Raw genomic sequence first — 16,311 nt, forward strand, 5'->3', positions numbered from 1 at the left:
TAAGCTCCTTTGTTCATCAATTCCACCTTCACAAATCTTCTAGAATTCACAAGGTTTTGCCAAAGAGAAAGAACTTGATAATAAGGAATAACACAAAACGTTGAAATTCTTTCTCTTAGTTTTGCCTTCTAAATTTCTAGATGAATATTCTTTTTCTTCCTGTGTATTTGTCTTCAAAATAATTGTTGCTTCATTTTAAAAGCAATTATTATAGTGCTTCTTAATTATCTAAAACTTGAGATTTTTAAAAAATATATTTCTTTAAGTGATTCCAATCTTAACAAATTTCTTTCTGCTTCCTGGAGGTCTCTCAATTTGTCTCGACAACTTTAGAAATTTGGGACAAAAATTACCATCTCGCCTCCTCATAGAGTCCCAGAGTGGAAAGAAAACATCAGATTGCATATGAGTCTTCACTGATGTAGTTGTAGCTGACTTGAAAACTCATCAATGAAAGGGTTCCTCAGATTTCTCGTTTAAAACACACTTAATGTTTGTCACTTGAAAGTATTACACTATGTCGGGGTACTCTTTCTACCCCCTTCTGATGTCTATGTCAGAAGCTTTCTCTATCCCTTTTATACTTTAATAAACTCTATTGCACACACACACACAAAAAAAGAAAGTATTACACTATGTCATTAAAATTTAAATCCACATAGTTTTATTTATGTTTTAAAAATTAATTTGTGTCTGAGTTGAATCAGAAAACTGGTATCTTAACCCATCAGCTTTTCCATGGGGTTTCTGCTTCTACAGCAAGCATGAGCCATGTTGATATGTCCCACTATAAGGACCACTGTCTTCTATTGTCATTTACCAAAGATGAAAATAGTCACAAATTAGCAATTAAACTTTCAATTTAAGGTACTTGTTTAAAATAAATAATCTATATATAAACTTAGTTATGCAGGTATCATTTTATATGACACTTGTAACTGACTCCATGATCTCTTTGTTTTGTTTATGTAAACTTTAGTGGGTATTATTTTATAAAAAAATATTTTTGTGAGATGCAAGTAAACTGATTATTCCCATCAGTACATTATTAATATGTATATAGAAATCCTTTAATTAAGTCAATTTTTAAAACATTTGTTTACATTTTGGACAGAACCTACATACTTTTAAAGTATGTTTTTCTTTGTTGCTGTTTGCATTTCAAAATGACTGATAAGCACTGGAGTTAGCAGAATAGAAGCATGTTAATGAAAGCCTGTTTGTAGCCAGATATGAATTACCAGTTTCAAAAAAATTCCCCAAACAACTCTTACCTAAGTTTACATTTTGCTTCTGTAAGATTAAAAAAAAATTTAGTCTACTTCGCTTTAAACATTTCTTATTCTCAAGATCATCTATAAGTTCTAGACATATGTCTTCCTTTCCTCACTGTCTAGTTTGTAATTTTCTATGTATCTCTGTGACTAACAAAGTAATTTCATGGAATATACAGCCTTTTTAATGGAATTATTTCTCCTGTAATGTTATCTTTCTATAGCTGAAGATAATTTTCTTAGATGTGTAGCTTTAAAGGAATAGGTCTACAGCACTGTTTTTTGGTATAAGCTTTATAAACAATAGCTTATGTTGGAGACAATGACTATGAATATACAGTATACAATATAACATCAATATTAATAAGATTAAAAAACACATTATTTGTTGTGAATACTGAATATTTAATATTGGATACAGATCAGATAGCATCATGCCTGTACCTAAAAATATTTTTTTTCTAAAAATATTTTTAAAAGTAGGTACTATTAAAAAGATGGTAAAACTAAACATAATACTATATACTTTAGTCATTTTATTTAAAACCAAAGTGATCTATGCCATTTTGAGACAGACAAAACACAGATTTTGAAACCAGATATTTTTACCTCTGCCACCTATAAGGTGTGTGAGTTAAATTTGAGTTGTTGTTGGATTTTTTTTTTCTTTAAGCTATAAAGTGAGGATAGTGAGACCCATTTCACAGATTTAATTAAAAAAAATAAAGTATACAGGTATGTCTATGAAATTGAAAGTGAAAGTTGCTCAGTCGTGTCCAACTCTTTGTGACCCCACGGACTATACAGTCCATAGAATTATGTGTATGTAATTTTATTTGACAACTAATACATATTTATATACATACTATTAATATACTAACACATAGTGCTCCAAAGTGGTAACTGGGTCATCCTAGGTGTGAAAAGTCCAACAACAGACCTTTCAATAATTTTTCTCTTTATGTGACTGATTATCACTACAATTTTAATTTTCTGCCGAACCTGCGAAGAGTCAGAATTCACCTTCTTCCAAGTTCACAAGTCTGCCTGCCAGTTTCATGGGAGCTGGCAGAAGACAGGAGACTCCTGGGTCAGAGACAAATGACTTTATTATTTATAGCAAGAGAGGCAGACAGATTATCAGCATTTGCAGTGGTTCAGCTCCCACAGGGCAAGTGAAGAGGTCTAGGTGGTGACGCTTGTGTACCAAGTGGTTTGCATTTCAAGAGCAGAGCTCCTAGCTTAGAGAGTTTGAATGGTCATAAGGTCCGTGAGTGTGCCTGCCCTTTGCCCCAGAAAGACCCATTATTTTTGTTATACTGGGCAAAACCTTCTCTTTGCTCTGGAGAGAGACACCATCTGTATCTTTCAAGGCTATCTGCTGCATAAATATCTTTGAAAAGATCGTTCAGAACAGATTCTTAGTGCCTCTGTTTGCAAATGATGCAAAAAAGTGAAAAATACATGAAGCAGTATCTCATAACGATTTCAGAAAAGAATACCTGACAGGTTTAAGTTCTGAAGTTTAATCAATGTATAATTTGGGGCAAGATTTGAAGCCTGGTTGCACTTCAGTTTTTTTTTTTTATCTATAAAAATAAGACATTTGGCAATTATTAACAACTCTGAGATTCCATGATTTCTCCATGCCTTTTTCCCATACAGACATGCTGTGCCAGGCTTTATCTTGAGCAGTAGGTACCGACACAGATGCTACGAAGGCAGGGCTGATCATCCTGATGAATCTGAATGGGACCTTGCAGGTGTGGCAGGACAGAGTCTGAGCCAGATGTAGGGGAGAGTTTAAAGACAGCCTGTAAGACTAACACAGTCTGTTCCGTGTCCCAGCTGCACAGAGAGTACCTGCTATTAGACTTGTGACTCACATGGAAAGGCACAAATCCATAGGATTTTTACTGGCTAGCCCAAAGGTTTATTTTTATCTTGCCATGTAATGTGTTTGTGTTTGAAGACGAATGCTTCATAATTTTTCATTGGCCCAAATTTTTTACTAATGACTTTTGTTGCTTTTTATTGTGCATGCGTGCTCAGTCGTGTCTGACTCTGTGACCCCATGGATCATAGACTTCCAGACTCCTCTGTCCGTGGAATTTTCCAGACAAGAATGCTGGAGTGGGTTGCTATTTCCTACTCTAAGGAGTCTTCCCAACCCAGGGATCGAACGCATGTCTCCTGCATCTCCTATATTGACAGGTGGATTCTTTACCACTGCACACCACCTGGGAAATTGCTTTTTATTAAGTTTTTTTTTTTTTTTATAAAAAGAGTTCTTTTCTATATTTAAAATATAAGTCTAAAACAAAACACCAGGGAAACTGTTTTATTTGAGTTGTCAGTTGTTTTTGTTCTCTTTTATGCCATCCAAGAAGCCTTGGTTAGTAGTGTGCCAAAGTTTTGGCTATTACTCATTCTTTCCAGTTTTATCTTAGTTCTGAGTACTAGCTTTCATGTGAAATTTGAAATGTACCCAAACTTGTACTCAAAGATAGCATTTTGAACATTTTAAGATCTCTGGCCTCATCTTTTCAGTAACATGTGAATATATAAAAAAAGAAAAGGAAAAGGAAAATGATAAACAGAGTTTACCTCTTTTGTTGTATGTCAACAAACCTGGACTTTTAAAAAAATATAGATATTTACTACTGAATATAAAATATATCCTTTAATAACATAATTGAACTTATTTTAAAATATCAACCAATATTAGTTATTTATCTCACATGGAATTGGTGATCGTTTTTAAAATTCTAGGTCTAAAAATTTCTGTCTATCATATGATACCAGTGAAATATTGTCAGGGAATCAAGTAGACTAGCTTGAATTTAAACAAAGCAACATGGAAATTATCAATGCTTAATACCGTTTGAGAATTTTTATTGATTTCATTTTTTCCTTTCCTCTACAGTAATGTTCTCCTTCAAACAAGAATGTGATTAATGAGGTTCCCATTATTAAAGAAAACTGGGGACACAGCTCTGTGAGGCAATCAGGCAGACTTTCAGAGAAGACCAGAGTTTGCTTCTTCTCCATGCTCTCAAATGCTGACACCCCTCCGTGTGTCCTCTGAATGTGCCTTCATGCTTCTGCCTTTCCACTTCTGTCCTACACACGATTATATTCTTTGTGCAAAACATTCTTTCCCTAAGTAAAACCCTCACCTCTTTAGTATGACTGACTTCAGCTAGGTGATAGAATAAAGTAAGCTGATGGAACTAATTCAAACTAAATTATACCCTCACCCCAGTCATAAGCCTCTTACATGTATTTGCATTTTTATAAAAGAAGTTTGCAAACCCAATGAATTTCTAATTGGTAGAATTTCTGGAAGTGCATTCAAATTCCTATTCAGTTTACCAGCAAGCCGTTCACTCCCAAAACTTACTGAATCCATCTACTTTCCTCCATCTCTACCATGACCAGTCTTGTCCAAGTCAATGTGCTCTTATACCCTTCCCATTTCTTTTCTTGCTTCTGAATAATCCAGTTCATTATAAACACTAGCCAGAGTGATCTTTCCCCCCCATTTCTTTCAGAAATAAGACAGATTTAGGGACTAAACAGCAAGGCCCAAGTAACTAGCTCTTATGCTCTGACTTGAGCCAGGGCTAGATTTTTTTTTTTTTTTAATTGAGACCAGAAGTCACATACCCAAGTGTTTATGAGAGCCTAGTATGTGATATGAGAAGCTCATAACAATTCAGAAGCTTGCAAGACCAAATGACCTGCACATTTTCAATATTTGGCTTGTCATTAAATTTATAGACTCATTAATATAAGTCATTTGGGCTTCAAGAAGAGAAGAGGAGTTGAAAACATAGGAAGGTGCAAGGCAGTACCATGTGACATTGCCAAGATATACCTTGACAGAGGGGCAATGTTGGACACATAAAGCTCCCCCATGTTTCTCAGACCTGTAGAATTCAGTTACCACTAACATTCAGACCCATCCGGTAGTCGGGTCCTTCTTGTCCCACATTTGTGTCCTCACACTTCTCTAAGCTCCTTCCTCTTGCATATTTGCATTTCTCTACACACTTGGTAACTCCAGCTCCCATTCACCTCATGAAATGGTAGCTTTCTTTCCTAATCCCTAAGGACAGTGAAGCTGGGTGTTCGGCTAAAACCTTAATCTCTGGTGTTGGGAGGGATTGTTGGTATCTCTTTGCTACTCCTCCTTCCTCTCATCTGTGAACATCCTGATCATTCAGAATATTCAATAAGAAAATCATCACCTGGATTGACTCTTTCTGGAGACTTCAGACATACCTACATTCTTGTCAGTTTTGATGCCCACATCAATGACCCATTCATCATCACAGTTCTTTGATCTCATCAAATCCATGACCTTCATTTCTTTTCATCTTCAGCCTCCCATCTGGGCAGCCTTGCTGATTAGTAATTTGCATCACAGACAACTATATCCATCTTTGAGACTTTAATTCTCCACTTGATAATCACTGGCTTTCTGGCTTTTTCACACCTTCATTATCTCTGAGCCTGGAACCTCAGATGTCACCTTTAATACTCTTAATTCTGCTACTTTCTCCAAGTCCCTCAGCTGTATTCAGTCATAATTTCTTTCCTACCAAGCCTGGACCATTGAGTTTGCCACTTGGAGTATTTCCCTACAAGTGTATATACTTTTCCTTAAATATATTTTTCCTTAAACATCAACTCTTAAGCCACCAATTCAGAAAAATCTTACAATCTGTCTTCTCTGCTCCCAAACAGTAAACACTGAAGAAAACACACAAGTTCTCTGTTCTTTCGATGTCTTCCTCACTTGCTAAAATGGAAAAAAAAATCATACTACTCCTGCAATTGTTAGCTCAGCCACCACCATCAACACAAGTAGCTAGTGCCCCCTGAGGCATTCTGTCCTAATTTCCCTCTAGGAATCTTGTGAACACACATTAAAAAATTTGGAATACTAGCCCTAGCACTCACAATATAGGAAAATATCAGAGGAATTTCCATACATTCTAAGGCTGATGGAAGCAAATTGTGGTTCTTAATGCTCTGTTCGATTCAGCGGAGTAGAGAAGACCCTCTCCTGCATGATCAGTAAATATTTCAAAAGAAAAGCAGGCAGAAAGTGCTGATGGTTTGGGTGTGGTTTCTAAAAGAATGTCTCCTGTGGTTTTAGCAAGCCATCAGTTGGGCTGAACAAGTTAGATGCCGGGAACTTAAATCTGTCATTCAGCTGTTTGTCTCAGAAGAGTTAAGTGATAAGAAAATGACACATTCCTTCCCAGTTAAGCATATTGTTTTGCAAATGAAGCAAATATGAAGTAAATATATTTTACATTGAAAATCTAAGCTCTCTTTACTCAGGACTGTCTTCGAAGTAAAGTCCACCTGATTTGCTGAGACAGATACATTTTCTTTCCTCTTGGTTTCTGGTGTACTTGTGAGAGCTTCCGGAATAGCCTAGTCATACACTATGACTTAGTTGTATTTGTATATGTTTGTCTCCCTACAAGGACTAAGACACCCTGTTCTCAAGTTCCAGTGTATGGGCATAATTCCTGGTATATAATAGTACCTCTAATATTTTTAAATGGAAGACTGGAGAGGATACTGATGGAGGGGGTTAGAGTGGTGGAAGGGCTTCCTTGGTGGCTCAGATGGTAAAGAATCTGCCTGCAGTGCAGGAGACCTGGATTCCATCTCTGGGTTGGAAAGATCCCCTGGAGAAGGGATTCCAGTATTCCTGCCTGGAAGATTCCTTGGACAGAGGAGCCTGATGGGCTACAGTCCATGGGGTCACAAAGTCATACACGACTAAGCGAGTAACTCTTTAGAGTGGTGGAAGGGGACCCTGCTGATCATTAGAGGGCTTTGGCGATGCTTGGATGGATTTATCCCTTTACTCACTGCACAAATTCAGTATTGAGTTGGCTCTATGAGGCAGAGTACAGGCAGGAGAAATGGAAAATACTGGCTCCTTCCTCCAAGATATAATTACCCATTTTGAGTAATAAGGTATTTGTATCCATGAAAGAACTAGAGGAATGTTATCATATTACACACACAAAGCAGAAAGATACCAATAAATTACATGACTGGTATCCACTTCTGGGTGATTATCATTGCAGCCCAGAGACTGGTCATCTTATTCCTGTCTGAAAAGAATATGCTTAATACTTTCTCACATTGTCGGTTCTCCTCATGCATGCAGGCTGGAGATGGCTATAGACTTCTTATGAACAGGCTTGTATTTTTGTACCATTTCAACCCCCAAATCTTTAAATATATGTTCACCATTTCTTTAGAGAGGATGATAAGGACAAAGTAGAGAGATAGTGGTAAGAGGTGTCTCTCTTCTCTTATCCAGTAATGTTTTAGGGCTTCTTATAGATCAGCTTTGTGGGCAGTTTTCTTCATCTTAATGGTTCTGCATTCAGGATAGAGGAAATAAATCCAATACTTCTTGCTGACATTGTGCTTCAGCATTTTTGCTCTGTGGATCCCGTGAAAGAAAGTGAAGATGTCTGAGCTGTAGCCAGAAAACCTAAATCAGAAAGAGAGAGCATTGATCTTGGTTGCATAGGTGTGAGGTGGATTATTTTTCTTTGTCTTTAAAAAAGAACCATTGAAAACCTACACACACACACACACACACACACACACACACACACACACACACATCCCAGAACCTTATGTAACGTAGGAAGAAATGACCTTGCTTTGATGGAAAAAGGGTAGGGCCCTTCCTTCTTTATCCTCTTCTTTGCCCTTTCTTTTTTTCCTCCTTGTGGTCCCCAGAGGCCACTGCCTGCCACCTGTTTGACCCGTAAAAATCCTCTGAAGACTTTGGGCTGGGAACCATGGCTCTCAATAAGGAACTTTAGGATAGAGAACATGAACAGTGGTCAGTGGGGGTGGATTCTATTTATCAAGCGTGATTCTATTTTCAAGCACGGAAGTTCATAGAAATGTTCTTCTCTTTCCTGTGTCCTGTTAACATTTTTGGCCACCATGAGAAGGAAAATAGAAATCAAATTTGAAAAATGATTAGACATGCATGTTTAAATTCCTGTTCTCTTTCTCTTTTTTTATGCTGTTATTGTGCTAGTGAGATGCACTTGTTATGAAAAGAATAGAAAATACAGATAAGCAAAAAGAAAGAAGAAAATTTAAATTTAGTGAAACTACATAATTTTCCCTACCTGCCCCGTTCATGAACAATTTTTATATACTAGACTACTATTCAATTCAAGCATGAACAAATCATGGCATATTTTTCAGTGGGAAACTGTGAATACATTAAAAATGATGGCAGACATAAATCTATTGGCATAGAAAAATATTCACACCATATTGTTAAGAATAAAAGTAAGAAGAGTAACCCCAATATATGTTATATATATTTTACATTATTATATATTTTATCTATATATGCAAGATCTATGTAAAATATATATTAACAATGTATTTTATTATAAAAATATATACATACATATATACACATATAAATTAATTCATTTAGTACTCACAATGTCTCTGTGAGGTAGTCATCATTATTATTCCTATTTTACTCAAGTGTAGAGAAACTAAGTAAAATTTTCAGTGTCACACATCTAACAAGTGATATCTGCACATAGTCCGCATGAGTCTGGAGCCTGCTTTCTTAGCCACTTCTCTCCTCCAAACTTCTCTGGATGGCATTCAAGGCTCTGAACAGGTTGAGGTCCTTACATTTCTCTCTGGTTTCCCATTATCTCCCAGCCTAACTCTCTGCTCAAGCTCCCTTTACTGTCCTAACATGAGGCTTTGACTTTCTCTTTTACCTGCTTTGGGGCTTCCCTGAAAAGAAAGATACAACCAAAGTTAACCATGATTCACATGCCCTGATAGCTCAGTTGGTAAAGAATCTGCCTGCAATGGAGGAGACCTGGCTTCAGTCCCTGGGTTGGGAAGATCCCCTGGAGAAGGGAAAGGCTACCCACTCCAGTATTCTGGCCTAGAGAAGTCCATGGACTGTATAGTCCATGGGGTCATAAAGAGTCAGACACGACTGAGCAACTTTCACTTTCACTTTTCCTGCTTTTACCCTAATGACCTCATCTAATTTCATCATCCCTTTAAAGATTTTTTTTCTCCAAACACAGTCACATTCTGAAATATTGAGAGCTAGGGCTTTAACATGAATTTTCAGGGGATACATTTCAGCCTGTAACAGCCAAGGATAGGAAGAGGAAGGACCTGTGATTGGTAGTTCACAAGATCCATCTGGGGAGAGGAGAACAGATCCCCAAAGGAAGAAAGGTATTGGACAGACAAAAACAATGAATGTCAATTATCAATTTTTGATAAATATTTATTGAGTGGTTATGATAAAGCCCATAGTACTAGTGGTAAGGAACCCACCTGCTAGTGCAGATGTAAGAGATGCAGATTTGATCCCTGGGTTCAGAAGATCTCCTGGAAAAGAAAGTGGAGACTCACTCCCGTATTCTAGACTGGAGAATCTGATGGACAGAGGAGCCTGGCAGGCTACAGTCTACAGGTTCACAAAGAGCTGAACACAACTGAAGCAACTTAGTATACAGCGCAGATAGAATTCATCAGGCAGACATCTCAGTCTGCCTAAATGATTCACTTTATAATTTTATTTATTTGTTTATTTTTGGCTGTTTTGGGTCTTCGTTGCTGTGCCGTCTTTTCTCTAGTTGTGGTGAGCGAGGGCTGCTCTCTAGTTGCAGTACACGGACTTCTCATTATGGTGGCCGCTCTTGTTGCAGACAACAGGCTCTAGGACAGTTGGGCTTCAGTAGTTGCAACGCATGGGCTCAGTAGTGCGGTTGCCAGACTCTAGAGCACGGGCTCAATAGTTGTGGTGACTTAGTTGCTCCGCAGCCTGTGGGATCCTCCTGGATCAGGGATCAAACCCATGTCTCCTGCATTGACAGGTGGTTTCTTTACCACTGAGCCACCAGGGAAACCTGATTCATTTTAAAGTAAGAGAATATCCATGTTGCCTTCTCTTTCTTACTTTCTGCCTTGAACCCTAGTTCTCAGACCTTTCTCTGCTGTCCAGAACTAGCTAATATGAGAAATTAGTTAATTCAGCTATACTTTTCTCTTTCAAGTATACCTTAAAAAAATTATATATACTTCAACCCCAAATAATAATTCTATGGATAAGAATTTTAGACTCCATTGCAGACCAGCAAGAATTTCATGGAAACTGTTGAATCATGTGAATGAAGTGATCATTTCCTGAGTCTGACCTATTGATAAAATTTATCATTCTGCCTGTGAGCCATAAATCTCTAAATGAACTAATCACGGACAGAATCAAATGGAGATTTTGAGAAAGTGATAGCATTGCCTTGCTTCATTTCCTTGAAAATGGGAAAAAATATTTGCTGCTTATTATAGCCTGTTAGTTGTAAACTACATAAATCTTTCTTCCATTTGGCATATCTCATAAACTAAGACGCAGGCTTGTCGATGTGTCTGGGATACATACTGTGAAGTGCTTCACACCTGGCCACGGGCAAGACAGAAGAGAGGGTCAGTGGAGGCTGGTAGCACTAGGGTGTGAGAGTCAGCGTATTGAGCTTTGGGGGACTCACTTTTTCTTTGAAAGAAGCTAGACCAAACTCACTGACCCAAGGTGCTTCTTGCTCTGGTGTTGTGCATGGAGTTATACTTTGTGCTTTTGGCATCAGACCAGTGTGAAAGGGACAACATGTCCATTTTCCAGTAAACGTTTGGCTGGTCCTTGATATCGCTGAGACTGTGCCGGAGACCGATGAGCTGAGGGAGCTGATTAATCCCTCTGCTCTTTGGTTCAATGGCCCTGACCTTTTAAACCTGAACTGACTTGGTGAAGTTTACATTTCTGGTGCATGACTTGTGCACCTCCTGCCATCATGAAGGTATATTGATTTATTTCACTTGGAGAGTTTGTTATCTTGTGCCAGACACTAGGACACATGAGGGGCAAGCCTGCATAGCCCACTTTCAACAATGTGTATGATTCTGATGATTAAGTCTGATTTCTACAGATCATAAAAGAAGAGGTGATAAGAGAGATCCTCACTTTTGTCATTCAGATCTTTCCAGCAAGTCCCCGTTTACTTATTTCTATGCTAAACATAGGAGAGTAGCATTGCACCTGAATAACTTGTTAAAGCATGAACAGCTTTAAACAACAAAACTGGGTTCCTTTGCATTACATAATAAAAACTCAGTAAGCTCTGCTTGTACTTCAGGGATTTGTTTATCCTGTTTGCCCAGCCTGCAACTATTAATCAATAGTTTATTTCTCCCTATGTGTAGACACGTTCCATGACTCAGTATATTGTCCTCTAAAATAAACTCTACCATGTTTGTTTGCTTTTTCCTCAGCAAACACATCACCCAAGCAGTGAGTGTAATATTCCCCATGTCACTTCTTCCTGATCCACTGTGTTTGAGTTGTAGCCACGCGTTCTGGGAAACAAACTCACTCAGAAGCACAATGCAGATAGCGGAGTGCAGTTTATTACACCGGCAGGCCCAAGGCAGAGTCTCCTCTTAGCCAAGGACCCTGACCAGGTTTTCTGAAAACCTTATATACCCTAAGCATACGTGCCCAAACCCACCTCCCCAAATTCCCTGAAACTAGTCTGAACAAAGGAAAAGAAAGATACAACCAAAGTTAACCATGATTCACATGCCTTAGGCCTAGGTAGTTAACAGTGGACAATTATCAATAGGCCTGTGGTCATATCCCAATAAGCATAATAGAATTTATGATTCTATTCTGTTGCACAGATAATTAGGGTATTCTTTTAGGCAACAGAGAGTCTAGGTACGAGCCCTGGGGCTCTTCCTTCCAGGGGGCCTGGTTTTCCAGTTGGTATGTCGTTTCCACAGATACTGGGCATAGAGCTCAAAGTCCACAGTTCAGCCCAAGATGGAGTCCTGCTTTCAAGATGGAGCCTGTTCTGTCTGTTTCCTCCTTCATCCCCCCCCTCTTGATGCTCTTAACTCATAGTATGAGCAACATTCATAGGGATATATTGCACCCTGACTCTCTGACCTCCAATTTGAGAGAACAACATCAACCTTTGGGTTACAAAGTTCATAATACATTGTAAAATAAAGGGTCCACAAAGCAGAATTATCAAGGCAACTATAACAATGGTAAATATAGTTTTCCACCAATCACCCTTCACCCAAGATAGGACTGAAGTCCAAAAAGGAAGATTATCATCAGACGTAACTTTTACCTGACTTTCATGTCATCTAGGGTGGCTGATATATAGCCAGATAAATAAGGAATATATACACAATGTTCAACTTTCAACTTTAATTATAGCACAGGTCCCTCTTTGTACTGAAACTATGGTTAGTCTTAGGATGATACCAGCAAGTCCTTGTAACAGCAGTTGATTGTAGAGCTTCATCTCTTTTTCATCTTTAAGATGATCTTGATTTCATGGGGATCAGTGGGGTCCCTCTGTGCAGTCCACTAGGCGTCCTCCAGGTCTGCGTGGTATGCTCTCTCCACCCTCATGTGGTGGATTCAGGGAGTGACACCTGCAACTTTCTCTGCAGTCGGGCTGGTTAGAACAACAGTATACGGACCCTTCCATTGTGGGGCCAAGGAGTCGTGTTTCCAGTGCTTGACCACACCTGATCCCCGGGCTCACATTCGTGAACCTGTTCCCCAAGGGGGAATGGCACCCTTTCTTGTACTAACCTAGTCACCTGATTTATTACCTTACCCAGTTCCATCTGCTGTGAAATCTCATCTCCCCTTACCTGAGGCAAATTTGTTGACACCTGTTGTATTATGGGAGGGGGCCTCCCATACACAATTTTGTATGGAGAAGAGCCATGGGACCGTGGGGTCATCCTGAGTCTGAGCAGAGCCGTCAGAAACAGGCCCGCCCAGGAACAGTCAGTCTCTAAGATCCACTTGGAGAGCATCTCTTGAAGTGTCCAGTTGGTTCCTTCCACCATCCCAGAACTCTGGGGCCTATATGCTGTATGTAATTTCCACTTGATGCTTAAAGTTTTGCTTACTTGTTATACTAAATCAGCTACAAAAGCCGGGCCATTGTCCTATCCAATGCTGGTAGGAAATCCAAATCTGGGAACTATCTCCCTAAGCAGGCATGAGGCTACTTTTGATGTTCTTTCAGTCCGGGTAGGAAAAGCTTCTACCCATCCCGAGAACGTACATACTATGACCAGCAGGTAATGGTAGTGTCGGTGAGGTTTCATTTCAGTGAAGTCCACTTCCAGGTGTTCAAAGGGCAGCCTTTCCACTGAATCCCTGGAGGTTTCTGTCTGTGCCAAGAGGCAGCTTTGACCTGTGAGTAGGCAGTGCAGTTCTGAGATTTTGTCCTGCCTAGGGAAGAGAGGCAGGGAACCAAGAAATATTTTCAAATTAGCTCTTCCAGTTTATGATGGCCTAGATGGGTCGCTTGGTGTGTTTGGCTTACCAGAGTGGGTGCCAGCTCCTCTGGTACCAATAATTTGCCACTTGGCAATTTCCACCATCCCTTTTCAGTCTTGATGGCCCCTTCTGCTTCGGCTAGTTGGTTTTGGGCTTCAGTGTATTTTGGAGAGTCCAGCATTAGCTCAGGTACCTCCGCCAATATGAGAGCTTTAATAGGGGCTTCACTTGTCACCCCCAAGGCCTCGGCTGCTTGTCTAGCTGTCTTATCTGCCAGTCTGTTCCCTGAGCCTGGGGGATATCCTCTTTTTGATGTCCTCAGCAGTGTATGACTGCAACCCTTTCTGGTTCCCAGGCAGCATCTAATAGGGTCTTAAGTTCTTCCTTATTTTTAATATCTTTTTCACAGGCTGTCAAAGGCCTCTCTCCTTATATAGAGCCCTGTAGTGTGGCAGAAGCATACCTGGAGTCTGTGTAAATGTTTGTCTTCTTAACTTTTGACAGCTGGAGGGCCTGGATTAGAGCATATAGTTCGGCCTGTTGAGCGGACCAGTGTGATGGCAGAGAGCTAGCCTCAACGATGGTTTCTTCCACGACTACTGCATATCCCGACAGTCATTGTCCTTGCTTCACCCAGCTGGTGCATATAGGTGTACAGGACCAAATCTGGGTCCGGGGTTGGCTGGTCTCTCAAGTCAGGTCTGCTGGCATATTTCCTTGCAATCACGTGAGGGCCTACCTTGTCCCACAAGAAAGAGAGTGGCCAGATTCAGGGCCTGAGAAGGCTCAGTAGTAAATGGGGGTTCTCACATAACAGTCCCTGGTATTGAGTAATCTGGGATGTTGACAGCCATTTATGGGGGTCCCCTCGCAGGAGAGTGTTGACCTCATGCGGGACTTTTACGAACAAATCTTGGCCCAAAGTCAGCTTGGTTGCCTCCTGGACCGGTAAGGCAACTGCAGCAACTGCCCATAAGCATCCCAGCCACCCAGTGGCAACACTGTCCAGCTGATTAGAGATAAGCCACGGGTCTGTCCCATGTCCCCGTAATCTGGGACAACACTCCCATAGCCACCTTTGTCCTTTTCGGTCACATAAAGAGTAAACGGCTTAGTAAGGTCTGGCAGGCCCAAGGTGGGTGCTGACATAATTGTACCGGGTTTGAGTTCTATTACCAGTGGGACTTATTTTGCAAGCCTGGGGGTAGTGTCTTCCGCCCAGACCTCAGGGAATTGTTGAGTTAACTCTCTCTCTTGACTGTTTAGCCCGTCCGGTTTCCTTGCCGGGAGATTGTGCAACCTCCATTCATCTTGAAGGGTTACTGAGAGGAAGAGTAAGTAGGTGTTTGAGCCCACTCGAGCAGTGGGTCTTTCACGGGGGGAAAGGTCACTTGTGCCCCCAATTTAGACAGCAAGTCTCTGCCTAATAAAGGTACTGGGCATTCAGGGATGTATAAAAATTCATGAGTCACTTGGTGTCCCCCCATCTGACATTTTCAGGGTAGGCTAGAGACACAAAGGCTGCATTTATCACCATCTGAGACCCAGCAGCCTCTGGCTGGGTCTATTGGTGTATAAAGTCTATAGGCCTCGCACAGTCTTTCGCAGAACTCAGAGGGTGATTCGCTTTCCCTTTGAATCACTTCGGAGGGTTTTGCGATTCTCATAGCTTTTCGGGCCCCCTCTTGAGACCTTGTGAAATAGCCGCCGGATATCTCTCCAGGTGGCCCCGCCCTTCCTCTCTGTTACAGCCCCAGTTGGGCCCCTCATCGGGGGCGGCTGGTTCTCCCACCACTGCGGGTTTGCAGTGCCCCCAGGTGCCATTTCTCTTAACCATTTTCTGGCCTCAGTTAGGATCCTGTGTCTTTCCTCAGCGCTGAGAAGGGAGACTAGTAGTTGGATTATGTCATCCCGTGTAGGGTGGTGGGTTCGAAAAATAGTCTCCATTAGCCTCATCATGGCCTTTGGCTCCCCCGAGTACGGTGGAGCGTGTCTCTGCCAGTTTAATGTATCCATAGAGGAAAATGGCTGGTAATAATAGGCTACAGAAGCTGATGGTGGTGCCCCATGCGTCCTGACCTGGAGGCTGCTATAGCTCTCGGAGGGGGCATCTGTAGTGGGGTTCTTTCCCCCTCTTCCTTGGCGGAGCGCAGCCTCTGTCTAATTGCTGTGTTTTCTTCCCCCTTCCCATTAGTACTCACCAGGAGAGGTGGATACAATCTAGGAGGTCCAGCTGAGGTGGAATTCTGGGGGCGTTGACCAGAGGTCTCCATTGCTGGGATTGGAGCCTGCCGAAACGGCGGTTCTATGACCTCCGGGAGAGCTGGCAGAAGAGCAGCGACTGCTGCAGGAACTTCACCTGGCCCTGGATGGGGCATTAAGGTGGCCTCCGGTCCTGGTGGAGCACTGGGAGGCAGGCGTATCATTATCCAGTATGGGGGAGGGGTCAGGTCATCCCCGTCCAAATCCTGTAGAATTTCCTGTTTTATCATCAGTCAATTTTTGTGTCATTAATATTTTTCCCTTTCCCTTCTGGATACAGAACCTTGTCCAAGTAGGAGGGTCTTCAGTAACCCTAGCCATGAGTCAATGTCTGGATATTGATCCAGGTGT

General features: G+C 40.9%; 1 protein-coding gene across 1 annotated transcript in view; it reads left to right on the forward strand.

Moving 5' to 3' along the window:
• The window catches only part of CPED1 (cadherin like and PC-esterase domain containing 1), a 313,542-nt gene that overhangs the window by 70,137 nt on the left and 227,094 nt on the right, over positions 1 to 16,311 (forward strand). The window lies entirely within an intron of this gene.

Source organism: Cervus canadensis, chromosome 3 (assembly GCF_019320065.1).
Source record: "Cervus canadensis isolate Bull #8, Minnesota chromosome 3, ASM1932006v1, whole genome shotgun sequence".
NCBI lineage: Eukaryota > Metazoa > Chordata > Mammalia > Artiodactyla > Cervidae > Cervus > Cervus canadensis.